General features: G+C 39.7%; 1 pseudogene; it reads left to right on the plus strand.

The window, feature by feature from the left end:
- The first annotated feature begins 226 nt into the window (after positions 1–226).
- Positions 227–25,982, plus strand: LOC132490538 (centromere protein U-like; annotated as a pseudogene).
- Positions 25,983–26,220: the final 238 nt, after the last annotated feature.

Below are 26,220 nucleotides of genomic sequence, written 5' to 3' on the forward strand. Positions count from 1 at the left end.
GTTTCACACACATAATTTAATATAATCCCATAATAACCCTTTTTATTTCCACTACCCTTATCTTGCCCCTTCCCTCCTCCTTCTCCCCACTGATAGCCACTTGTTCATTCTCTATAAGATGGCCATGATTTTACTGAAGTATTTACAGGTAAAATAACATACTCTCTGGGATTTGCTTCAAAATACTTTAGCTTAAAAAGGGGACTGGAGAGAGTGGTGGGCTGGGATGGCCCTGCTGGGGCGAGTGCGGTGCTCAGGTACGAGATGTTCAAAGAACACTGTAGGAAGAACACACTCCACGAAAGATACCCTCCTCTACACAGCACTCTATATATGCTGATGAGGAAGAATTCTCCAAACACTGTGGATCATTTATCCCCTCAACTCCTCAAGGAAAAGAAGCAAAAAGAAGTTTGGACACTTCTGAAATTGAAGCAAGTGAAAATGATTCTGTAAAAATTAGTGCAAAAAAGCCAGGAAGAAAACTCAAGCCCATTAGTAATGAATCTGAAAGCACTGAAGAAAATGATATAAGAAGAAAAGTTAAACCAGCAGACAACATAATACACGACAACATGAAGCTGTTTCAGCTACAGCATCTTCAGAATTTTCAGAGAAACCAGCTGAATCAGACACGCCTAAAAAGATAGGACCCCTTAGTGCTGAGCTCTCTGTTGAAAAAGAGACCCTGGCAACAGAAAGTCAACTGAGAACTCAGAAAAAGATGTTTTGTGGCAAAAGGAAGAAACCAAGAAGTCACAGATTTGGATACTTCCGACTGTGTACCTATTTGGTGTTTAAAAGAAAACCAGTGACATCATGGAGCTAGATGTTGTTTTGTCTGCATTTGAAAGCACCCCCTTAGAGTATAAACAAAAAATAGACTCAGAATTTACAAGGAAGCCATCGACAAATTTCATTCTAATTTGAAAGAAGAACTCATCGAACTGCTTAAAGAAATCCAGATGTTGAAAACTCTGAAAAGGAAGAGCGCTAAGAAGATCTCAGATATCAAAAAGAAAAGGCAACTTCTCTTTTGTCTTTTTGTGTTTGTTTTTTTCTAATTTCTAACTTGCCTTTTATTTTTCTTTCTTTCTTTCTTTTTGGCTGCGTTGGGTCTCCGTTGCTATGCACAGGCTTCAGTAGTTGTGGCTCGGCTCTAGAGCGCAGGCTCAATAGTTGTGGCACACGGGCTTGGTTGCTCTACAGCATGTGGGATCTTCCCAGACCAGGGCTCGAACCCATTTCACCTACACTGGCAGGCAGGTTCTTAACCACTGCACCACCAGGGAAGCCTGGGACCCCATTTTTAAAAGGTAGAATTTAAGACATCCAATTCCCTTTAGCATTTTCTCGCGAGCATAAGTAGTGATACGACCAGCATTTCTAGGATCTATGTAATGAGCTGCAGCCAATAGAACAGTCTCGTTTCTGTTTCATCCAAATTCTGCAGTTTACTCAGTTATTGCCTCTGGCTCCTTGCATAAATAGATCTGGGGATATTTGTCTCCAGTTAAATTATTTTATGAAACTTGAAATTACCTTCAGTATTAGTGTTATCTTTCTTTGAGAAATCAACTGCCAAATAACAAAGAAAATTTTAGCTAAACCTCATCTTACTTACAGATTTCAGCCAGAAAAGGGTTTTCCACATTTAGTACCAGCCCTACCCACCTGTTCTCTATCCCTTTTGTAGATAGAACCCATAAAAGGTAAAATCCAAGTACTCTATGAAGAAATAATGTATTCTAAACAGAAATAGACTCACAGACATAGAAAACAAACTTATGGTTACCAAAGGGGAAAAGGGTAGGGAGAGGGATAAATTAGGAGTTTGGGATTAACAGATACAAACTACTATATGAAAAATAAATAAATAACAAGGACCTACTTAAAGCACAAGGAACTATATTCAATATCTTGTAATAACCTATAATGGAAAAGAGTGAAATTTATATATATGTGTGTGTGTGTGTGTGTGTGTGTGTAACTGAGTCATTTTGCTGTATACTTGAAACTATCACAACATTGTAAATCAACTAACTATATTTCAATTAAAAAAAAGAAATAATGTATTCTTCCATGAAAATTCTACATACATAAATTCTTTGTTCTTCCCTTTTTGTCCCTCACAGATATAGCGGAAGCCCAGAGATATTTAGATCTTTTCTCTTCATCTGCACTTGCCCTCATGGTTGCTTGTGATTGATAGCTTTCCAAAACCCACTTGGGCCTCTGAGCAGCACTCCAGTGACTGCACATTAACCTGAGTAACTAGAGACTACAGCTAACAGACCTCACACCTGTGTTTTCCCCACTGCCAGCCTTTCACACCCACACCTTGTTACTAAAGCAATGTAAAGAACTGTATTCTGAAAAGAAAATTTTTTACATGTTATTTTTCCTTTCTAGATGTCTCACTTCAATTAGATAGGACATTGTTCTCCCCTTACCAGGCTGATTAACCCCTGGTGCTGCCCCATTAGTGTATGTGTGTGCTCCATTTTTCCATTTATCAGCCTTTGGTTGCACTTATCCACTGAGCTGTCTATTACTCCTTCTAGACAAAGAATTTCTCCAAGGCAAGGGTCATCTCTCACATGCTTCTAAATCACTAAGCATCTGACACAATGCCTGGTGCACAGGAAATATTCAAAAATTTGTGATGAACACATGGCCCATACTACATTCTGTCCAGTGGGTAAAACCACATTTGACACCTAAGTATTTCCATGTCAGCTTTGCTATTCTTAACTTCAATAACTGCCATGTGCCTAAATATGGATATAAAGTACATATTTATATTGCTCAGTTGGCCCTTTCCATTTGTCTTCTATTCTAGGAAATTTCCTTTATTTCTCTGAGTATATCCTTCATTCCAGTTCTCATTCCAAGAGACTAGCTTTTCTCCTAAAACTCCCATGAATTGAATGTAATTGAATGTTACACCTTCTAAATCTGTCCTCTCCCTCTCTCTCTCTCTCTTTCTCTCTCTCTCACTCTCTCTCTCTCTCTCTCTCTCTCTCTCTCTCTCTCCTGACTTCATATTCATACTTTCCATTTCTTTATCTCTTTGTGCTGTGTTCTAAGAGAAATTTCTTCAGCTTGTGTTCTCAGTGGTATCCACTGGTTCATCTATTAAATTTTTTCTGATACTATATTTCTAACTTACATGCAGTGAAATGTGCTGATTTTAAGTATAGAGTTTGATCAGTTTTAACAAATGTATATATCCACCTTTATATCCAAGAACTCAATTTATTACCGACAGATACATGCTGAAAGAATGATGAGAAAACAAACTTCAGAAAAAAGAAAATGGATCTCAGAGAAACAGATAAATGCATGAACTATTAGAAAAATTTATTCTTAAGTCTAAATAATTGTTTGTTAAAATATTCAAAATAATCTGAAACTAAAATTCCAGTGGAAATCAAGATGGGAGATGGAGAGGGACTTCCCTGGTGGTCCAGTGGTTAAGACTCCATGCTTCCATTGCAGGGTGCATGGGTTCAATCCCTGGTAGGAGAAATAAGATCCCACATTCCATGGGGCATGACCAAAATAAAATGTGCAAATAAAAATGTGTTTAAAAAAAAAGATAGAACTTCCGGGGAAGATGGCAGAAGAGTAAGACGCACAGATCACCTTCCTCCCCACAGCTACACCAGAAATACAGCTACACGTAGAACAACTCCTACAGAACACCTGCTGAATGCTGGCATAAGACCTCAGACCTCCCAAAAGTGAGGAAACTCCCCACGTACCTGGGTAGGGCAAAGCAGAGAGATTCCCGCACAGATGATCGGTGCCAACGGGCACTCACCAGCCTGAGAGGCTAGTCAGCTCGCCCGCCGGGGCAGGTGGCGCTGGGAGCTGAGGCTTGGGATTCACTCGGAGCACAGGGAGAGGACTGGGGCTGGCGGTGTGAACACAGCCTGAAGGGGCTAATGCGCCACAGCTAGCCGGGAGGGAGTCCAGGAAAAAGTCTGGACCTGACACAGAGGCAAGAGACTTTTTCTTCCCTGTTTGTTTCCTGGTGCACGAGGAGAGGGGATTAAGGGCGCTACATAAAGGAGCTCCAGAGACGGGTGCGAGCCGCGGCTGAAAGCGCGGACCCCAGAGACGGGCGTTGGACGCTGGAGCTGCTGCCACCTCCACGAGGCCTGTGTGCGTGCGCAGGTCACTGTCCACACCACACTTCCGGGGAGCCTGTGCAGCCCCTCACTGCCGGGGTCCCGGGATCCAGGGACGGCTTCCCTGGAAGAACGCACGGCGCGCCTCGGGCTGGTGCAATGTCATGCCGGCCTCTGCCACTGAAGGCTCGCCCCGCACTCCGTGCCCCTCCCTCCCCCCACCCAGCCTGAGTGAGCCAGAGTCCCTGAAGTGGCTGCTCCTTTAACCCTGTCCTGTCTGAGTGAAGAACAGACTCCCTCCAGCGACCTACACGCAGAGGCGGGGCCAAATCCAAAGCTCAGACCCGGGAGCTGTGAGAACAAAGAAGAGAAAGGGAAATCTCTCCCAGCAGCCTCAGAAGCAGCAGATTAAAGCTCCACAATCAACTTGATGTACCCTGCATCTGTGGAATACATGAATAGACAATGAATCATCCCAAATTGAGGAGCCAGGAGTCAGTGCTGTGCCTCTGAGGTGGGAGAGCCAACTTCAGGACACTGGCCCACAAGAGACCTCTCAGCTCCACATAATATCAAATGGTAAAAATCTTCCAGAGATCTCCATCTCAACACCAGCACCCAGCTTCACTCAAAGACCAGCAAGCTACAGTGCTGGACACCCTATGCCAAACGACTAGCTAGACAGAAACACAATGCCACCCATTAGCAGAGAGGATGCCTAAATCATAAAAAGTCCACAGACACCCCAAAACACACCACCAGACATGGACCTGCCCACCAGAAAGAAAAGATCCAGCCTCATCCACCAGAACACAGGCACTAGTCCCCTCCACCAGGAAGGCTACGCAACCAACTGAACCAACCTTAGCCACTGGAGACAGACACCAAAAACAACAGGAACTACGAACCTGTAGCCTGCAAAAAGGAGACCCCAAACACAGTAAGATAAGCAAAATGAGAAGACAGAAAAACACACAGCAGGAGAAGGAGCAAGATAAAAACCCAACAGACCTAACGAAGAGGAAATAAGCAGTCTACCTGAAAAAGAATTCAGAATAATGATAGTAAAGATGATCCAAAATCATGGAAAGAGAATAGACAAAATGCAAGAAATTGTTAACAAGGACCTAGAAGAACTAAAGATGAATCAAGCAACGCTTCAAAACACAATAAATGAAATGAAAAATACTCTAGATGGGATCAATAGAATAACTGAGGCAGAAGAACGGATAAGTGAGGTGGAAGATAAAATAGTGGAAATAACTACTGCAGAGCAGAAGAAAGAAAAAATAATGAAAAGAACTGAGGACAGTCTCAGAGACCTCTGGGACAACATTAAACGCACCAACATTTGAATTATAGGGGTTCCAGAAGAAGAAGAGAAAAAGAAAGGGACTCAGAAAATATTTGAAGAGATTATAGTTGAAAACTTCCCTAATATGGGAAAGGAAATAGTCAAGTCCAGGAGACACAGAGAGTCCCATATAGGGTAAATCCAAGGAGAAATATGCCAAGACACATATTAATCAAACTGTCAAAAATTAAATACAAAGAAAACATATTAAAAGCAGCAAGGGAAAAACAAAAAATAACACACAAGGCAATCCCCATCAGGATAACAGCTGATCTTTCAGCATAAACTCTGCAAGCCAGAAGGGACTGGCAGGACATATTTAAAGTGATGAAGGAGAAAAACCTGCAACCAAGATTACTCTACCCAGCAAAGATCTCATTCAGATTTGATGGAGAAATTAAAACGTTTACAGACAAGCAAAAGCTGAGAGAGTTCAGCACCACCAAACCAGCTTTACAACAAATGCTAAAGGAACTTCTCTAGGCAAGAAACACAACAGAAGGAAAAGACCTACAATAACGAACCCAAAACAATTAAGAAAATGGGAATAGGAACATACATATCGATAATTACCTTAAATGTAAATGGACTAAATGCTCCCACCAAAAGACACAAAGTGGCTGAATGGATACAAAAACAAGACCCATATATATGCTGTCTACAAGAGACCCACTTCAGACCTAGAGACACATACAGACTGAAAGTAAGGGGATGGAAAAAGATATTCCATGCAAATGGAAACCAAAAGCAAGCTGGAGTAGCAATTCTCGTATCAGACAAAATAGACTTTAAAATAAAGACTACTAGAAGAGACAAAGAAGGACACTACATAATGATCAAGGGATCGATCCAAGAAGAAGATATAACAATTGTAAATATTTAAGCACCCAACATAGGAGCACCTCAATATATAAGGCAAATACTAACAGCCATAAAAGGGGAAATCGACAGTAACACATTGATAGTAGGGGACTTTAACACCCCACTTTCACCAATGGACAGATCATCCAAAATGAAAATAAATAAGGAAACACAAGCTTTAAATGATACATTAAACAAGATGGACTTAATTGATATTTATAGGACATTCCATCCAAAAACAACAGAATACACATTTTTCTCAAGTGCTCATGGAACATTCTACAGGATAGATCATATCTTGGGTCACAAATCAAGCCTTGGTAAATTTAAGAAAATTGAAATTGCATCAAGTATCTTTTCTGACCACAATGCTATGAGACTAGACATCAATTACAGGAAAAGATCTATAAAAAATACAAACACATGGAGGCTAAATAATACACTACTCAATAACGAAGTGATCACTGAAGAAAAGAGGAAATAAAAAAATACCTAGAAAGAAATGGCAATGGACACATGACGACCCAAAACCTATGGGACACAGCAAAAGCAGTTCTAAGAGGGAAGTTTATAGCAATACAATCCCACCTTAAGAAACAGGAAACATCTCGAGTAAACAACCTGACCCTGCACCTAAAGCAATTAGAGAAAGAAGAACAAATAAACCCCAAAGTTAGCAGAAGGGAAGAAATCATAAAGATCAGATCAGAAATAAATGAAAAAGAAATGAAGGAAACGATAACAAAGATCAATAAAACTAAAAGCTGGTTCTTTGAGAAGATAAACAAAATTGATAAACCATTAGCCAGACTCATCAAGAAAAAAAGGGAGAAGACTCAAATCAATAGAATTAGAAATGAAAAAGGAGAAGTAACAACTGACACTGCAGAAATACAAAAGATCATGAGAGATTACTGCAAGCAACTCTATGCCAATAAAATGGACAACCTGGAAGAAATGGACAAATTCTTAGAAATGCACAACCTGCCAAGACTGAATCAGGAAGAAATAGAACATATGAACAGACCAATCACAAGCACTGAAATTGAAACTGTGATAAAAAATCTTCCAACAAACAAAAGCCCAGGACCAGATGGCTTCACAGGTGAATTCTATCAAGCATTTAGAGAAGAGCTAACACCTATCCTTCTCAAACTCTTCCAAAATATAGCAGAGGGAGGAACACTCCCAAACTCATTCTATGAGGCCACCATCACCTTGATACCAAAACCAGACAAGGATGTCACAAAGAAAGAAAACTATAGGACAATATCACTGATGAACATAGATGCAAAAATCCTCAACAAAATACTAGGAAACAGAATCCAAAACACATTAAAAGGATCATACACCATGATCAAGTGGGGTTTACTCCAGGAATGCAAGGATTCTTCAATATACGCAAATCAATCAACGTGATATACCATATTAACAAGTTGAAGGAGAAAAACCAAATGATCATCTCAGTAGATGCAGAGAAAGCTTTTGACAAAATTCAACACCCATTTATGATAAAAACCCTGCAGAAAGTAGGCATAGAGGGAACTTTCCTCAACATAATAAAGGCCATATATGACAAACCCAGAGCCAACATCATCCTCAATGGTGAATAACTGAAACCATTTCCACTAAGATCAGGAACAAGACAAGGTTGCCCACTCTCACCACTCTTATTCAACATAGTTTTGGAAGTTTTAGCCACAGCAATCAGAGAAGAAAAGGAAATAAAGGGAATCCAAATCAGAAAAGAAGAAGTAAAGCTATCACTGTTTGCAGATGACATGATACTATACATACAGAATCCTAAAGATGCTACCAGAAAACTATTAGAGCTAATCAATGAATTTGGTAAAGTAGCAGGATACAAAATTAATGCACAAAAATCTCTGGGGGCTTCCCTGGTGGCACAGTGGTTGGGAGTCTGCCTGCTAATGCAGGGGACACAGGTTCAAGCCCTGGTCTGGGAGGATCCCACATGCCGCGGAGCAACTGGGACCGTGAGCCACAGCTACAGAGCCTGCGCGTCTGGAGCCTGTGCTACACAACGAAGGAGGCCATGATAGTGAGAGGCCCACGCACCGCGATGAAGAGTGGCCCCCACTTGCCACAACTAGAGAAAGCCCTCACACAGAAATGAAGACCCAACACAGCAAAAATAAATAAGTTGATTAATAAACTCCTACCCCCAACATCTTCTTAAAAAAAAAAATCTCTGGCATTCCTATACACTAATGATGAAAAATCTGAAAGTGAACTCAAGAAAACACTCCCATTTACCATTGCAACAAAAAGAATAAAATATCTAGGAATAAACCTACCTAAGGAGACAAAAGACCTGTATGCAGAAAATTATAAGACACTCATGAAAGAAATTAAAGATCATACAAATAGATGGAGAGATGTACCATGTGCTTGGATTGGAAGAATCAACATTGTGAAAATGACTCTACTACCCAAAGCAATCTACAGATTCAATGCAATCCCTATCAAACTACCACTGGCATTTTCCACAGAACTAGAACAAAAAATTTCACAATTTGTATGGAAACGCAAAAGACCCCGAATAGCGAACGCAATCTTGAGAATGAAAAATGGAGCTGGAGGAATCAGGCTCCCTGACTTCAGACTATACTACAAAGCTACAGTCATCAAGACAGTATGGTACTGGCACAAAAACAGAAAGATAGATCAATGGAACAGGATAGAAAGCCCAGAGATAAACCCACGCACATATGGTCACCTTATCTTTGATAAAGGAGGCAGGAATGTACAGTGGAGAAAGGACAGTCTCTTCAATAAGTGGTGCTGGGAGAACTGGACAGGGACATGTAAAAATATGAGATTAGATCACTCCCTAACACCATACACAAAAATAAGCTCAAAATGGATTAAAGACCTAAATGTAAGGCCAGACACTATCAAACTCTTAGAGGAAAACATAGGCAGAACACTCTATGACATAAATCACAGCAAGATCCTTTTTGACCCACCTCCTAGAGAAATGTAAATACAGACATAAATAAACACATGGGACCTAATGAAACTTAAAAGCTTTTGCACAGCAGAGGAAACCATAAACAAGACCAAAAGACAACCCTCAGAATGGGAGAAAATATTTGCAAATGAAGCAACTGACAAAGGATTAATCTCCAAAATTTATAAGCAGCTCATGCAGCTCAATAACAAAAAAAACAAACATCCCAATCCAAAAATGGGCAGAAGACCTAAACAGACATTTCTCCACAGAAGATATACAGACTGCCAACAAACACATGAAAGGATGCTCAACATCTTTACTCATTAGAGAAATGCAAATCAAAACTACAATGAGATATCATCTCACACCAGTCAGAATGGCCATCATCAAAAAATCTAGAAACAATAAATGCTGGAGAGGGTGTGGAAAAAAGGGTACACTCTTGCACTGCTGGTGAGAATGTGAATTGATACAGCCACTATGGAGAACAGTATGGAGGTTCCTTAAAAAACTACAAATAGAACTACCATATGACCCAGCAATCCCACTACTGGGCATATACCCTGAGAAAACCATAATTCAAAAATTCATGTACCAAAATGTTCATAGCAGCCCTATTTACAATAGCCCAGAGATGGAAACAACCTAAGTGTCCATCATCAGATGAATGGATAAAGAAGATGTGGCACATATATGCAAAGGAATATTACTCAGCCATAAAAAGAAATGAAACTGAGCTATTTGTAATGAGGTGGATGGACCTAGAGTCTGTCATACAGAGTGAATTAAGTCAGAAAGAGAAAGACAAATACTGTATGCTGACACATATATATGGAATTTAAGAAAAAAAATGTCGTGAAGAACATAGGGGTAAGACAGGAATAAAGACACAGACCTACTAGAGAATGGACTTGAGGATATGTGGAGAGGGAAGGGTAAGCTGTGACAAAGCGAAAGAGAGGCATGGACATATATACACTACCAAACGTAAGGTAGATAGCTAGTGGGAAGCAGCTGCATAGCACAGGGAGATCAGCTCGGTGCTTTGTGACCGCCTGGAGGGGTGGGATAGGGAGGGTGGGAGGGAGACGCAAGAGGGAGGGGATATGGGAACATATGTATATGTATAACTGATTAATTTTGTTATAAAGCAGAAACTAACACACCATTATTAAGAAATTATACTCCAATAAAGTTGTAAAAAAAAAAAAAGATGGGAGGTGGAGAAAGGAGAAGAAGCAGAAGACAAAAAAGCATGCTACATTTTTTCTATTGTTTAATGGAAGGCTAGAGAGATACTACTTAACTGCCGACATTAGAGCAATGCATTTAATATAGAGACACAAAAGACCCCGAGGTCTTCTCTGGTGGCGCAGTTGTTGAGAGTCTGCCTGCCGATGCAGGAGACGCGGGTTCGTGCCCCGGTCCACGAAGATCCCACAAGCCGTGGAGCAGCTGGGCCCGTGAGCCATGGCTGCTGAGCCTGCTCATCCGGAGCCTGTGCTCCACAATGGGAAAGGCCACAACAGTGAGAGGCCCACATACGGAAAAAAAAAAAAAAAAAAAAAAAAAGACCCCGAATAGCCAAAGCAGTCTTGCGGAAAAAAAACGGAGCTGGAGGAATCAGACTCCCTGACTTCAGACTATACAACAAAGCTACAGTAATCAAGACAATATGGTACTGGCACAAAAGCAGAAATATAGATCAAGGGAACAGGATAAAAAGCCCAGAGATAAACCCATACATCTATGATCAACTAATCTATGACAAAGGAGGCAAGGATATACAATGGAGAAAAGACAGTCTCTTCAGTAAGTGGTGCTCAGAAAACTGGACAGCGACATGTAAAAAACGAAATTAGAACACTCCCTAACACCATACACCAAAATAAACTCAAAATGGATTAGAGACCTAAACGTAAGACCGGACACTATAAAACTCTTAGAGGAAAACATAGGAAGAACACACTTTGACATAAATCACAGCACGATCTTTTTTGATCCACCTCCTAGAGTAATGGAAATAAAACTAAAAATAAACAAATGGGACCTACTGAAACTTAGAAGTTTTAAGTTTCTTTTGCAAAGCAAAAGAAACTACAAGCAAGATGAAGAAACATCCCTCAGAATGGGAGAAAATATTTGCAAACGAATCAATGGACAAAGGATTAATCTCCAAAATATATAAACAGCTCATGCAGCTCAATATTAGAAAAACAACCCAATCAAAAAATGGGCAGAAGACCTAAATAGATATTTCTCCAAAGAAGACATACAGATGGCCAAGAACCACATGAAAATGGCTCAACATCACTAATTATTAGAGAAATGCAAATGCAAACTACAATGAGGTATTACCTCACACCTGTTAGAATGGGCATCATCAGAAAATCTACAAACAACAAATGCTGGAGAGGATGTGGAGGAAAGGGAACCCTCTTGCACTGTTGGTGGGAATGTAAATTGATACAGCCACTATGGAGAACAGTATGTAGCTTCCTTTAAAAACTAAAAATAGAATTACCATATGACCCAGCAATCACACTACTGGGCATATACTCTGAGAAAACCATAATTCAAAAAGACACATGCACCCCAATGTTCATTGCAACACTATTTATAATAGCCAGGTCATGGAAGCAACCTAAATGCCCATCAACAGACAAATGGATAAAGAAGATGTGATACATATAGACAATGGAATATTAGCCATAAAATGGAACGAAATTGGGTCATTTGTAGAGACATGGATGAGTCTAGAGACTATCATACAGAGTGAAGTAAGTCAGAAAGAGAAAAACAAATATCGTATGTCAACACATATATATGGAAGCTAGAAATGTGGTACAAATGAAGCGGTTTGCAGGGCAGAAATTGAGATATGGATGTAGAGAACAAATGTATGGACACCAAGGGGGGAAAGCGGTGGGGGGGGGTGATGAATTGGGAGATCGGGATTGACATGTATACACTAATATGTATAAAATGGATAAGTAATAAGAACCTGCTGTATAAAAAAATAAAATAAAATTCAAAAAAAGAACAATACATTTTAGTGTGCATGTTAAAATCTAGAAGTAATCATAGTAGAGTAATGAAAAAGTGGACACCACATCAGAGCAGTTTGGTAAGGCCATTGTGAGAAGGTACTACTTGAGTTAAGACCCAAAGGGTGAGAAGGATCCTGTGATGCAAAGATCTAGAGAACGCATATTTTAGGCAAAGGAAATAGCATGTGCAAATGTCTGGAGGCAGCAGAAGGTTTGGCGTGTTTGAGAACCAGAGAGGAGGCCAGTATAGCTGGAAGGCCAAACAAGAGTGAGAAAGAAAAACTTCGATCTGAAAGGTAGGGAAGAGTCAGACCATGCGAGGCCTTTACACAATGTTAAAGGGTTTGGATTTTATTCTAATTTTTGAGGGGTGACCCTGAAGCGAGTTTTGTTTGTTTGTTTTATTGACATATAGTTGATTCACAGTATTATATACATTTCAGGTGTACAACATAGTGATTCACAATTTTTAAAGGTTATAGTCCATTTAAAGTTATTATAAAATATTGGCTGTATTCCGTGTTGTACAATATATCCTTGTAGTTTATTTACTTTATACATGGTAGTTTGTACCTGTTAATTCCCTCCCCTTATCTTGTCCCCTCAGCCTTCCCTCTCCCCACTGGTAACTGCTAGTTTGTTCTCTATATCTGTGAGTCTGTTTCTTTTTTGCTGTATTCACTAGTTTGTTTCATTTTTTTTAGATTCCACATATAAGTGATATAGAGTATTTGTCTTTCTCTTGCATTTCTCTGATGATTAGCATCTTTTCACATGCCTGTTAGCCATCTGTATGTCTTCTTTGGAAAAGTGTCTATTCAGTTCTTCTGCCCATTTTTTAATTGGGTTGTTTGTTTTTTTGATATTGAGTTGTATGAGCTGTTTATAGATTTTGGATATTAGCCCCTTATCAGTCATATCATTTGCAAATATTTTCTCCCATTCAGTAGGTTGTCTTTTCATATTGTTGATGGTTTCCTTTGCTGTGAAAAAGCTTTTAAGTTTAATTGGGTCCCATTTGTTTATTCTTGTTCTTGTTTCTTTTGCCTTTGAAAACAAAAAAAAATATATTGCTACAGGGTATGTCAAAGAGTGTTCTCCTTTGTTTCTTCTAGAAGTTGTATGGTTTCAGGTCTTACATTTAGGTCTTTAATCCATTTTGAGTTTATTTTTGTTTATAGTATTAGAGAGTGTTCTAAATTCATTCTTTTACATATAGCTGTCCAGTTTTCCCAGCACCATTTGTTGAGGAGACTGTCTTTTCTCCATTGTACATTCTTGCCTCCTTTGTCATAGATTAATTGACCATAAGTGAATGTGTTATAAGATCATTATGGAGAACAAGTTTCAGAGAAAGAAAAGTGGAATCCAAGAGGCTAAGTCAGAGATGATGGAGATTGGATTGGGAAACGGCAATGGAGATAGAAATGAGTGGATCAGGGGAAAATTTTAGAGGGAACACTGACAGCCCCTGGTGATGGGCTGAACATGAGGGTGAGGGAAAGGAGAAAGTTAAAGATGATTCCCAGGCTTCTGGGTTTTACAGTCAGGTGAATTGTTTTTACAGTTGGGTAAATGGTTTCTATAACTGAGTGAGTGGATTTTATAATTGGGTGGCCCTTACTGAGTTGGGAAAGTAATTTGTCTGAGAAGAGAACAAGGAGTGAAGACCACAGGCCTCCTTTACATGCATCCAGATGCGCTTTTAGATGCCCACGTGCAGGTGTCTGTCCACAAACCTGGGGTTCTTTTTTTTATTGAAGTATAGTTGATTTACAATGTTATGTTAGTTTCAGGTGTACAGCAAAGTGATTCAGTTATATATATGTATATATATATATATATATATATATATATAACATATATATAAATATATATACATATATATTCTTTTACAGATTATTTTCCATTATAGTTTGTTTATAAGATATTGAATATAATTCCCTGTGTTATACAGTTGGACCTTGTTGTTTATCTATTTCATACATATTAGTGTGTATCTGCTAATCCCAAACTCCTCCTTTATCCCTCCCCTACCCATGTTCCCCTTTGGTAACCATAAATTTGTTTTCTGTGTCTGTGAGTTTATTTCTGTTTTGTATATAAGTTCATTTGTATCATTTTTTAGCTTCGACATATAAGCAATTCCCATGTGTTCCTCTGCCAACATGGAAACATCAACTTCTATTTCCCTGAATACCAAACTACGTTCTTATGAGCTCTGAACACACAGAGTACAAGATACTCTGTTCATTTGGCAGAAATGGCATTCCTCCCACAAAAGGTACTAATATCTTTACTGGGGGTTGATGCACAAACTTGAATAGAAAAAATGATATCCACAACATCCACCTGAAGTTTAGCACTTCCTTCAATTCTGAATGTAGACAAAAAACTGCAGTATTATTTGCTATACCTGTGACTGTGTTACAAATACAATTACAAATATTTTCCTATCATGTCAGAGGTGTTCCAAGTATCTCAAAATGTTATTTATGCTCATCATTATTTTGAAATATGCCAGTTATTTGACCTGACACTAGATATTTTTATTTACTGTGCTATTAAATAATATGATATTTAATATCACAATATTTTAAAGATTTGATAATTTTTTCAGTATAATTGGTTTACTTTGTAATCCCATGCATTTTATTTTATGCATTTAAAAACATTATTCTGAGAAGAAACCCACATGGTTCACCAGATTCTAAAGTTTGTCAAGTGCTTAAAACATGTCCAGTTCCTATTAGCACTACGTAAGTTTTAATTAAACAAATAAAAATATATTTCATGGGTTACTGGTGGGAGGGGGTTACAGAGTCATGGACTGGGAAGGCTAGGAATGGAGAAAAGCAAGTGAAAAAGGAAACAGGAAAAATATAATTTCACTAAATAAAATCCCAATATGTGTGATATGATCTCACTAATGCCTGTTTATATAATTTTATGCTTATTTATAAAGCCAAATTGTAAAACAGTGAGCAAATTTTAAATCTCTTATAAGTGTTGGAAGTCACTTTCCTAACACTGTCTTCATAGTTCAAAGATAAAATACTCAATAAAAAGCCAGAGTTAAGGCATCTGTAGAAAGACCAAACATAGCAAATTCAACCACTGAGACTATACACCCTGTCTTTCTCTGAGTGTAGAACCAGTCCCAAGTTACTGAATTTCAGGAGATTTTCCTTTAAAAATAAGACAGGTGAGAATTTAAGGAAAACATTATCATCTGTTCTGTGAAAATCTCTTTCAAAAAGCTTATGGTTTCTTGGTAGTTCACTTGAGAACAACAACAAAAAAGAGGCAAGTAATGTGTTATAAGATATATTATGAGAAAGCCAGGCCACACCTTCAGAGTCCACCAGGGTCCTTCCCCAGGATCCCCATCACCCACAGACCTCCTGGCTTGGGTGACGCTCTCTGATCTCGCCATGTCTGAGGACTATTCCCTTTCAGTCAGTTAAGTCCAAAGTGAGCCTCAGTCTTTCTGGGTTATCCTTCTTGCAAAGAGGAGAGTCATAGGTTACCAGGGGTCCCCAACCCCTGGCATCTAATACCTGATGATCTCAGGTGGAGCTGATGTAATAATAATAGAAATAAAGTGCACAATAAATGTAATGTGCTTGAATCACCATGAAACTATCCCCAACCCACAGTCCTTGGAAAAATTGTCTTCCATGAAAACGGTCCCTGGTGCCAAAAAGGTTGGGGACTGCTGGACCATTATACTGTAGGCACCATCCACTAAGCTTCCATCTACCCTCGATCCATTTTTCTTACTGCAGCCAAAAACATTGTTTCTAAACACAAATGTGATTCTCTCAAACTCTCCCTCCAAAAACCTTTTAGTCTCCCCCATTTCTCTTTGGATCTGGACAAAACTCCTTCATGTGGCTCCAATGCCCTGCGCGATCTCACCTGAGCCCACCTCTCCAGCCTGACCCACCACCACGTTCCCTGCATCTGTGCTCTGCACACTCGGCCCTCCTGTCCCCTGACCTCCCTGAGCCTCCCTCTCCTTGGGTCCCTTTGCATGTGCTCATGCCTCTGACTGGAATGTCATCCCACCTCCTCACCAAGGTAGAGCCTGTGAATCTTTGAGACCCAACCTCCATCCCAGTTTCTTCATACTTTAGCCTCTCTGAGATTACAGTGTGTCCCACAAGTAAGTGGAGTCTTGTGAGTACTGTTGGCCCAGATGCAAGTCAATTCTTCCAACAAGAATTGCGTTTGCCTCTGCCAGTCATCTCAGGTGACTACCAGTCTGAAATCATTTTAAATTCTCTCCTTGAGTTTTGGGACATATTACTGATGTGAATTCAGACGGAGAACACGTAAGCACCGACTTGACGTTGAAATTCTCGGGAGAGTTTTCTTTTCCTCCTTCAGCTCAGTGCCGACATTGAGACAAGTAAATTTCCTTGCTGTCCCTTTCCGTGAGAACATTTATTTCTCACTTGCTCTTTTATTGCGGGGGGCATCCCAGCTTCATGTGGAGATTCCCTTTTAGGAATTCCATTGTGGATGATTTTTTTTCTTAGTGGTACCTAGAATAACCATGCATCACATAAAAACTGCCTCTAAGTTTCGATGAAATACAGAGGTTCAAATTCCCCAGTTAGAGGCTTTCCTGGTATTCTGTGTGGCTCCAGTTTTCCCACCCGTCACAGCGTAACTTCAGCTTTGTTTCTATGTGTGGTTAAATCTACCTCCCTTTCTAAACTATAAGCTCTGTGAGGACTGAGACAGGAGACTTTATTTTTTTCATCATGGCAATTCTAGAGCCTTCCAAATATTTTTCCAGCTCATACACACTTTGAGCTACTTCATGCATTTCTGGGATCAGAATTATCATTGTCATTCTAAAGAGTATAATCCCAATGCACAGGGTATCACAGAGCTTTCTGAACAATACCTGACACATCCTCCTCAGATTCTCAAACGTGACGATATGAATTGACCACGGGGTTAAATTATAATAGAACTGTGGCAGATTCAAAGCCCAAACTGGGGCCATGATTTCCATGTTCTTGGTACATGGAGGCTTTCTACTTTCTGCAGATTAGAACCTCCCAAAGTTTCCCAGCTTGGCTAGAACTTACTGTTCACTCCTCAAACCTGAATCCCCTGAAAGCTAAGTTCTTTCCTTCGTCAATTAACACAGTGTTATGCATTCTTCCAAAAAGGAAAAAATGAGCCCAGTTCTCCCTCCCTGCTTCCCCATTCCATTATAAAACTAATCATATTCAGATATTGCACCAGCTCCTCCTTCAGACATCATATAATAAGGTAATGCTTATGGGTATAAAAATCATTTAATACATTAATGCATTTTTTCAAGTTTAACATTATTTACTAAAATCTTTATTACCCAAAGCATGGAGTGAAAAGGAAGGATGGAGTCAGTTAATACTAATAAGGATTTATTTACTAGTTTTTCCTGTTAGGAAGTAAAGATGACTACCATTTCCTTTCAAATAAAGAAAAGCAAATGGGTTTCCTAGGACAGAGTTGATGATCCAGGAATCATCTTGGATAATAATAACATTTATTTGCTTGGGGCTTACCACAAGCGGTAAATGCTACTATTGTGTCTTTTAACAAATGGGGAAATCATAGCTTGGAATGGTTAATAATTGCCCGCAAGGTCATAAATCTACAAAGTGATGGACATAAGATTTGAACTCTGGTAGTCAAATGCCTCTTAGTGAAGGAATGAATTTCAAAGCAGAAAATGATGGCTGGTTTCTCATTGCAATGAAAACGTATTCCCTTTAAACCTTAAAATAACTTGTCTGTTCATAAATGTAGGTGATTGTGATACACTTTGGGAGGATGTGGCCTTAAAACATAGCTTCTACCTCCATACATATGCTGGAAAATTTAGTTGTAAATATTGATTAGTCAGAAGTCATTTCCTTCACAGTCAAGACCATTTTAAATCTTCTGAAAGAAATAAACATTGAATTCTAAAGTCCCTTATTTACATAGTGATTGTGCATATTTACTTGCCATTTATGACTTTTTTCCTTTACAAATTTTTTTGGCCAGTATATATTAGGCATTTATTAAATGCTGCATTGATTGGATGAATGGATGGATGGATAGCTGGATGGATGGATAAATAGGTAGATGGATGCATTGATGGATGGATGGATATCTGGATGAATAGATGGATGGATAGATGACGAATGGCTATATGGATGGATGGATATCATGGACTCTGTCTTGGGCAACTGGGTAAGATATACTCTGACTGGGTGTTTTGATCCTTGGCTCTTTCAGTTCTCTTTTGGTGCCTAATAAGCTACTCCAAGACTTAGTTGGTTAAAAAATTAACAATTCATTATTTCTCATGATTCTGTGTGTTAACTAAGCTCAGCTGGGTGTTTTTTCTGCTCCACGTGTTGTTGGCTGGATCACTCATGTGGCTGCATTCAGCTAGGAGCTGGGCTGGGCTGCCTTGGTCTTCCTCCCCATGGTTTATCTCTCAGTGATGTATCTCATCCTCTGGGCATTCTCCAAATGACCTCTCATTTGCAGCAGAATATCCTGGACATCCATTCAGCATGGCAGCTGAGTTCTAGGAGAGAGAATTCCAAGAGGACCAGCCCCAAAATGCAAACACCAATAGTCATATGGTCACACCCAGACTCACTGTGGGAGGGGTCACAGAGAACATGAAACCAGGAGCTGTGATTCATTTAAGCCACTGTGTAAGAGTCTACCTCATTGGCTAACTTGCTGCTCCTTCCTATCTCTTTGAATATGAACTGGTCTAGAAAAGTGGAGTTGTAATAGTCAGAATGCTTTTAGTTAAATGTAATGAAACTCAAACAAACTAAAGCAAAAACAAAATAAATTGGCTCATGTAACTGTAATCAAGCATAGCTGGAATTAGGTGCTCAAATATTGTATTCAGGACTCTCTCTCTCCCTCTAACTATTGGCTCTACTTCATTCCATGTTAGCTTTATTTCCTAAAAGGCAATTACCATATAATGAAAAAATCCCCAACAATCCGTATTTAATTTGTCTTCATACCTTACAACCTCAGAAGGTGAGAGATCTCTTATGACTTTAATTTCTCAAAAGAGACTATTTGCCCAGAATCCCCAGACAGGGAGGAGGTTTCTCGCCACATCAGTGGGTCTGTGGAAAGGATCCCTGTAGTCCCTTTTCCACTAAAAGAACAGCTGTTCAAGTCGTTAATGCTGCATAACAAATCACTAAATTTTAAGTGACTTAAAATAATATAAATGATCATTTTCTTATCTCATGTGGATGAGAAATTTGACACTGGCTCTATGGGCAGTTCTGGCTCAATATCTCTGAAACATTTGCAGTGCTAGGTGACTGGAGCTGGAAGTGGGGTGGGGAGGTGGGGTTGAGGCCAGCAGGAGCAGATGGGTGCTGGCCAGGCTCTGAGTGTAGTTCCAGGGCTTCTCCAAGTGGTCTCTCCACATGCGATAATTTGTGCTTCTTCATGGCACGGTGGCCTCGGGGCAGTTGGCCAGCTTCCATGGCAGCACAGGCCCCCAGCAAGAGTGTTCCAACCAGCAACTGGAAGATGCACCACCTTTTCTGACTGAGACCTGGAAATCATGGAACATCACTTCCACTGACCAATTCTATTGGTTAAACGTGAGACATAAGAGATTCAAGGGAAGGGGAATTAGATTCCACCTTTGATAAAGGAGGGGCAAGTTTCTACAAAACCATGTGGACTGAGAAATATTCTTATGACCATCTCTGGAGAATGCAATCTGCCACAGCAGCCCTTACAGAGCCCTGGCTGGATGTAAGAGCTTCAGTTCTGACGTGTATACCACACAGGCCCAGGTTATCAGGATATCATGCTACAAACGTTTCTCTAACTTCAAATTACCTTTGCTTTAAATGAAGTACCCACAGATTTCCATCTCTTTTTTTAAAGGTATGATTTAGTTTTGCTGTTGTTCTTGTATTTTATCCATCAGGTCCATGTATTAGTAATGGGAGGAAAAACAGTGTTAGTCCAGTCCCCGTGCCCAAAACTAGATTTCAGTTCTGTTCCTAATCTCTGAAACTTCAGTCTCATTCAGCAAAAATCCCCACCAAATTTACATCAGGTTATTCTTATTTTATTTTTTTTTTTCTTTTTGCGGTATGCGGGCCTCTCACTGCTGTGGCCTCTCCCGTTGCGGAGCACAGGCTCCGGATGCGCAGGCCCAGCGGCCATGGCTCACGGGCCCAGCCGCTCCGCGGCATATGGGATCCTCCCAGACCGGGGCACGAACCCGTATCCCCCGCATCGGCAGGCGGACTCTCAACCACTGCGCCACCAGGGAGGCCCTATTCTTATTTTTTAACTTGAGAGAATAAAGCATATGAAACTCTTGGGTTTTCTTTTTAGTTCTCTTGTCAAAAGTGAATCCAGATATAAGGAGTAGATGAGTTTTGAGCAAAATAAACAAAATAGAGTCACACAAAAAATACGAGAAATTCTTGAAAGCAAGCAGAGAGAAAAGACATATGGCCTACAAATAAACAATAATTAGTCAGAAAGCAGTTATTTCTAAAGTAACAATGTAAACTAAAATACCATGAATATTGCCAACATGCTGAGTGACAATAATTATCAAATTGCCAGGCAAACTTCCACATCCAACTAAAACATGTGATTGAAAATAAAAATGCGATTGAGGGTATGACCAAGCTGGCAGAGTAGGAAGACCCTGAACTCACCTCCTCTGCAGGCACACCAAAATTACCACTTACAGAGCAACTATCTATGAGAACGACCAGAAAAGATTTTCCAAAACTGAAGGCACAAAGAAGGAACCACAATGAGATGGGTAGTGGTGGCAGAGACACAGTTTAGTCAGGACCCACACCCCTGAGTGGATGACCCCAAAACAGGAGAAATATCACAATTGCAGAGGTTCTCCCCAAGAAGCAAGCAGCCCCAGCCTCATACTGGGCTCCCTGGCCAGGAGTCCTGCACCAGGAAGACAAACCCTCAAAACGTCTGGCTTTGAAAACTAGTAGGGCTTATGTTTGGGAGCCAGAGTACTATAAGATACACATGCACATGCAAAACCTCACATGTTCTGAGTCCCGATTCAGAGGCAGTAATTGGAAAGAAGTCTGGGTCAGACCCACTTGCTGACCTTGGAGATCCTGCCAGAGGGGCAGGAGGCAACTGGGACTCCCCCTGGGGATGAAGACACTGGTTGCAGCCATATTGGGGAGTTCATTCTACCACAATGATGCCAGCACTGGCGCATGCCATGTTGGAATCTTCCATCTAACCTATTAGTGCCAGAGACATACTCGCCCACCAGCAAACCAGCGCTAGCCTCGCACCCCTCTGGGGCATGCAGGCAGCCTCGTAGCAACATGGCCTCACCCGCCAGCAGGCCCTCAGTGGATGGCGGGAGGTTGGAGCCTGGATTTTCATTGTTGGAGTGGATGGTTACAGATAAGCAAGGAACGAGGTCTAGAATGATCCATGCAGTGATGGAGTCAGAGCCATCCACGTGCCACAGTGTTCATTGCAGCTCTATTTATAACAGCCAGGACATGGAAGCAACCTAAGTGTCCATAAACAGATGAATGGATAAAGAAGATGTGGCACATATATACAATGGAATATTAGCCATAAAAAGAAACGAAATTGAGTTATTTGTAGTGAGGTGGATGGACCTAGAGACTGTCATACAGAGTGAAGTAAGTCAGAAAGAGAAAAACAAATACCGTATGCTAACACATATATATGGAATCTAAAAAAAAAAAAAATGGTCATGAAGAATCTAGGGGCAAGGTGGGAATAAAGACGCAGACCTACTAGAGAATGGACTTGAGGATATGGGGAGGGGGAAGGGTAAGCTGGGACAAAGTGGGAGAGTGGCATGGACATATATACACTACCAAACGTAAAACAGATAGCTAGTGGGAAGCAGCCGCATAGCACAGGGAGATCAGCTTGGTGCTTTGTGACCACCTAGAGGGGTGGGATAGGGAGGGTGGGAGGGAGGGAGATGCAAGAGGGAGGAGATGTATGTATACATCTAGCTGCTTCACTTTGTTATACAGAAGAAACTAACACCCCATTGTAAAGCAATTATACTCCAATAAAGATTTTTTTTTATTTTTTGCTTTATAACAAATTAAATCAGTTATACATATACATATGTTCCCATATCCCCTCCCTTTTGCGTCTCCCTCCCACCCAATAAAGATGTTTAAAAAAATGGAGTCAGAGACATCAATATAAACTCATGTTTAGCTTAATGTAGTTACAAATATTTATACATAGAAATATTTGCAGATATGTGTATATACATGGATTAATATTCACACGTATATTTGCTTGCTCTATCAGCCAAGAGGGCACAGAAGCAAAGATACCCCTGTAGCAACTAACACACTTAGTGCCCAGAACTTAGTTTCCCGTAGCATTCTCTACTAAAAGGGCTGGTTAGGGCTCCTTAGAGAAATGGCTAATTCTATGACTGGGACAGAAAATATACAAGATGAGCCTGGAGCATCTTATAGTGCCAGAAATTTCAAAAGTGCTAAAAACAAACAAACAAACAAAAACAAAACTACACTGGAATGTTTTTAGCAACAAAATTAAATAGCATGGGGTTATAACCCAAAGTATAGAATAAATATCTATGATATAAATAAATGATGAAATAGACATATAAATGGGGGGTGATATACAAATCTCCCATGCAGAAGAATTGCAAATAATTTATGTAGACACTCCACTCTCAGAGAGGTAGAACATAACCTCCCATTTAAGTGCGGGCTGCACATGGTGACTGCCTGCCATAGAGAACAGTATGGAAAAGGGGAAAAAAGAGTAACTTGACAGTAGAGAAACTTGAAAACACTACCTTAGCCAAGTGATCAAGGCCAACATCAACAGTGATAAATAATGTTGAGGTTATGTTCCTTAGATGTGATGTGATGAGGATAACACTTCACCTCTGTGGTCCTCCCCCCAGAACACATAACTGCAGTCTAACCATGAGGGAAAAAATCAGACAATTCTCATTTGAGGGATATTCTACAAAATACCTGACTGGCACTCCTTAAAACTGTCCAGGTCATCAGAAACAACTAATGTCTGAGAAACTATTATCATAGCCAAGAGGGGCCTAAGGAGACATGACAACTAAATGGAATGTGGTGTCCTGGATGGGATCCTGGGACAGAAAAAGGACATTAGGTAAAAACAAAGAGATCTGAATAAAGTGTGGATTTTAGTTAATGATACTGTATCAGTATTGGTTCATTCATTGTAATGGACCTTAATTAATTATTAAGAAGTTAATAATAAGGGAATCAGTGCGGGAAACTATCTTCACAATTTTTCTGTAAACCTAACACGGTTCTACAATCAAAATTTTATTTTTAAAAATAAAGTGAATGCTACCCAAAGAGAAGGAATGCATGCACGCCTGAGCAGAGAGCAGGCGTGTAAATAGTAAAAGAGCTATACCAACAGGGAGGGTGAATGGTGGAGAGCTAGCACACATAAAGCAAAGGCACAGAATTGTCAGAAAGCTTAACGCTTTGTCACTCCAAATGTGACCTCTAACCAGCAACACTTTATCGCGTGGAAACATTAGAAATGCAGAGTCTCAGGCCCTACCCCAACTTACTGAATAAGAATTTGCATTTTAACAAACTCTATAGGTGATTTATATGCACTTTAAAATTTAAAAGGCACCAGCTTAATGACTCTCAAATACAGATTGTCTGTTCATCTTGTCCTCCCCAAGCCCCACCTCTCCCCAGCAAAATTCTTTCACCTATAAAGCTCAATAATTCGGTTTTTATTTTTCTTTTTATCTTTTTAAATTTGTTATACGATTTTTAAAGGTTACTTTTCATTTACAGTTATTACAAATACTGGCTATCTCCCCCGTGTTGTACAATACATCCTTGATCTTATCTTACACCCAACAGTTTGTACCCCAGTTTTCAACCCCGATATTGCCCCTCCCTCTTCCCTCTCCCCATCGATAATCATTGGTTTGATCTCTATATCTGTGAGTCTGCTTCTTTTTTGTTATATTCACTGGTTTATTGTCTTTTTTAGATTCCACATATAAGTGACCTCATACAGTTTAATAATTCAGTTTTTCTGATAGACATCCTTTACTACAAAAGTCGATGAACTTACCAAGAATTCTAATTGTGAAAATATTTCTAACAGAACAAATTACAGTCTGGATCTCTGGACAAAGACAACACTTTTAGTCTTAATTTAAATTCTGTAGTAGTTAACTCTCCCTCAAACAACTTAGAGAGTTGGTATGGGGAGTTCTTTTGTTAAAAGATAATTGTTTATTGATCGGTTTGAAGTATTGATATATGTAAGCTTACTCCAGGAGAGAAAGAAAAAGGCTTTCCCTCTGCCCAGATGAAGGTGTGTTCACCTCTATCTACAGAGTGGAAAATCAGGCAAAGTAATTACAGGTGGAATAAGGACTGTAAGCTCCAGATTACTCTCAGGAAACATTTCTGAGTCTAAATGTACTTTTTAATTATCTCTTCCAATAACACCATGCTAATTGGCTAATTTGGAAATGATATGAGACCCCATGTGCTTTAAAGAAAATCTGTTTGTTTATATATTTATTTGCACCTGAGACTGTCTTATTGCTGGCAGGACAAATGTTATTAAAACAGAATCACTTGCTTATTTTAACCAGATTTTTTTTTTAACGAACATACATGAATTGGATTATCCCTAGGGTTTCAGGAGGAAGTACTGGCATTTTGAGTGATGGGAAATTGCCACTTAGCCAGGAAATAAATGAGCTTTAAAAAGATCCCATTATCTTTTACAAGGTTATTATTGTAAATGTTTCATAATAGAAGAAATGCCCTTCAAGTTTACCCTCATTGTTGGTTTATGATTGGGGTGTTAACCTCTAAGGAGTCCAGCTCTTCACATCAAGCCACAGTGAGTTTTCATAAGTGGTTATTACATAAAATAAAATTATCTTTTATTGGTCCCCATAATATTTCCAACAAGTTCCTCCATTTGTTAGCTATTTTGTGAGGAAAATTTATTGAGTTTATTAGTCTGGGCTAGGAAACAGTGGCTTTTTAAAGTTTGTATTAGTTGAACATATTTTACTATTAACAAGACCATCCTGAACTCTGTAGAAACATGATTTAGGTGAAAACGTGGTGATATATTTGGATATTTATTTATATTTCACATGAATATTTTACATTGCTGTACCTGTTTCACTAAGAGATGGAACTTCATGATCCAAACAGACTTCCCCTCTAGCTTACTATTGAAAATGTTCCTTTCCAGTCTAAGCACTGCCACTAAATAATGAAAGAAGAAACTGCTAGGATCACCCTGGATTTCAGAAAGTGCAGTGGTAAACAGTCTCCTCCCTCCAGCTTGACATTCTCCTTTTTTCTGAAAGTATTATTGAACGGGCTGCTGCTCTTCTGCACTGTGGGCTGAACCTCATCGCGAAGTTTAGAAATGTTAGGGTGCCCCCTACCGTTGCAAATGGGGAAGCACGGTTCTTCGCTGTTGCATTCGGGGAACAGGATTCTTCCAAAAGGAGTACTTAACCAAAGTTCACATAAGTGATGGTTAGTCACATGGAAGGAAGGGAAAGAGGGAGGAAGGGAAAGGGGAGGGAAGGAAGGAAGGAAGGAAGGAAAGAAGGGAGGGAGGGAGGGAGAAATAATAACCCTACCTACGGATAAATTTAAAATTTTGGAGCAGAGCTACTTTAATATTCAGCCTGGTCTAGAGATCCATCCATGAAGGGGGCAGGAGGTTTGAATATTACACCACCAAAAATAT

The sequence above is a fragment of the Mesoplodon densirostris genome, chromosome 5 (assembly GCF_025265405.1).
Source record: "Mesoplodon densirostris isolate mMesDen1 chromosome 5, mMesDen1 primary haplotype, whole genome shotgun sequence".
NCBI lineage: Eukaryota > Metazoa > Chordata > Mammalia > Artiodactyla > Ziphiidae > Mesoplodon > Mesoplodon densirostris.